This window comes from Bison bison, unplaced genomic scaffold (assembly GCF_000754665.1).
Source record: "Bison bison bison isolate TAMUID 2011002044 unplaced genomic scaffold, Bison_UMD1.0 scf7180017847286, whole genome shotgun sequence".
Classification (NCBI taxonomy): domain Eukaryota; kingdom Metazoa; phylum Chordata; class Mammalia; order Artiodactyla; family Bovidae; genus Bison; species Bison bison.
Genome location: NW_011477859.1, coordinates 18,124 through 20,077, shown reverse-complemented (window position 1 = coordinate 20,077; position 1,954 = coordinate 18,124). Strand labels below are relative to the sequence as shown.

Here is a 1,954-nt window from a genome sequence, read left to right as displayed (position 1 = left end):
ATGATTAACCGAAGATCCTGGGGCCAAACTAGGAGACTGGGCCTCTGGCTGTGGTCAGCGTGTCCCCCCCTCCACCAATCACCCCCAGGAACAAGATTGAGGAGTTACAACAGCGGAAGGAGGCTGATCTCAAAGCCCAGTTGGCTCGAACTCAAAAGCTGCAGCAGGAGCTCGAGGCTGCCAATCAGGTGAGGGGCTGGTTTCTGAGATCACTGGGACAGGGACGGGGCTGCAAGTCTGGGCAGCTCTGAGGTCCGTGGAGGCTAGCTGGGGAGTCTGATAGTTCCTGTGTTAGAAATATAAGGACTGAATGCATCCTGGACCCCCTAGGAGTTAGGAAAATGGAAACTTGGGAACCCTGAGAGCCCTAGGGGTTGGGCTAGGACTCTGCATGAATCAAAAATCTCAGAGGGGCTGAGGACTAGGGCTCTGTGTGCCACAAGTGTGGATGAATCTGAATTGCTGGGGTATTAGAGATAGGAATCTGAAGAAATCTGTGGTCACTGGACTGGGACCAGGAGTTGGAGCAAGTCTGAACTCTCTGGAGGCTAGGTAACTTTTAGAACTACGGACACAGCTGGCCCTGGAGGCTGAGTGCATTTGAAACCTTCAGAGCTTGGGAGCTGGGTTGGGTCTTGAGATACCTGGGAATTTGGATCATGTGAGCTGGGTGGTCCTGAGACTCCTGGGGACTGTGGATAAAAAACTGGTGAGTCTGAGACATCCAGAGATTGGAGCAAAAGTCTGGGGAGGTTTGAGGCTCCTAAGGGTGTGGGGCTGGGTGACTTTAATGTCTCCAGGCTTCCCTTTAGAGTGAATGTGTCTGAGGTCCCTTGGACTGGGGGATATAGTGGCTTTGAGTCTAAGACCTCTCGGAGCTGGGGACAGAAGTCTAGATAAAGCTGGGTCTTCAGTTAGCTGGGTCTGAAGATCCCCAGAGACTGGGGGCAGGAGTGGCAGATGAGGTGTCGGTCTGAGACCTCACCAGGAGCTGGAAACTATGCAGTTGTATCAGTTTGAAACTTGAAGGATCTGTGGCTGTGAGTTTGGATGGGTCAGAGACTCTTGGGGACTAGGGACATGGGAGTTGCATGTGTCTAAAACCCCTGGGGGTTGGGGTCAGGAGTCTGGGTAAAGCTGTAGTCCCTGGGAGTTGAGTGTGTCTGAGAATCCTGAGGCCCCTGTGCTGGACTCTGGGTGAGAGTGCATGAGACCTCGCATGATTGGGGGCTGAGTGAATTTGAGATCCCTAGGACTGTAGGTGTTTTCTGAGGTGCTTAGGACTGGGATGTATACAGGGGTGTGTGAGGCCCCTTGGGATAATGACCTAGAGTGTGGGTGAGCCTGAGATCGCTGATAGCTGGGTAGCCCCAGACCCTCAAGTGCTGGCAACATGCTTCCCCCTTCCATAGAGGAGGTCTGTATGGTTATACGTACCCCAGGGGAGGCTGAGGTCTGGAATGGGCTCCCCTGACCTGGTCCCTACAGAGCTTGGCAGAGCTGAGAGATCAGCGGCAAGGGGAGCGCCTGGAGCATGCGGCAGCTCTGCGAGCCCTACAGGATCAGGTATATTGTACTGAGCGGGCTTGGGGAGGTGGGGGTGAGGGCAGATTGAGCGGGTACTGTGCAGGCAGGCAAGGACCCAGGGGTCCTGCTTCCCCTGGTCGTGGTTCTTGTGGGTGTGTCCTTTCTTTCTTGGCTGCGGGTAGGTCCTGTCTTCCGGTTCTGGACCCACTCTCACTTGTTGTGGGGTGGGGCCAGGTGTCCCTCCAGAGTGCAGATGCACAGGAACAAGTGGAAGGACTTTTGACTGAGAATAATGCTCTGAGAACTAGCCTGGCTGCCCTGGAGCAGGTACAGGATACATGGGAGCCCATGCTGATCCCTCCCTAGTTCCCCCATCTCCCTCTGCTTGTGATCCACATTGGGGTAGGGTCGCCTGGACTTCATGCTC

At 54.9% G+C, this 1,954-nt stretch overlaps 1 long non-coding RNA gene across 1 annotated transcript; it reads left to right on the top strand.

The window, feature by feature from the left end:
- Window positions 1–9: 9 nt before the first annotated feature.
- Window positions 10–1,921, top strand: LOC104990422. The gene is made up of 3 exons (XR_825514.1): window positions 10–188; window positions 1,489–1,566; window positions 1,762–1,921. It is a non-coding gene; the product is annotated as an uncharacterized LOC104990422 (long non-coding RNA).
- The last annotated feature ends 33 nt before the right edge of the window (window positions 1,922–1,954 follow it).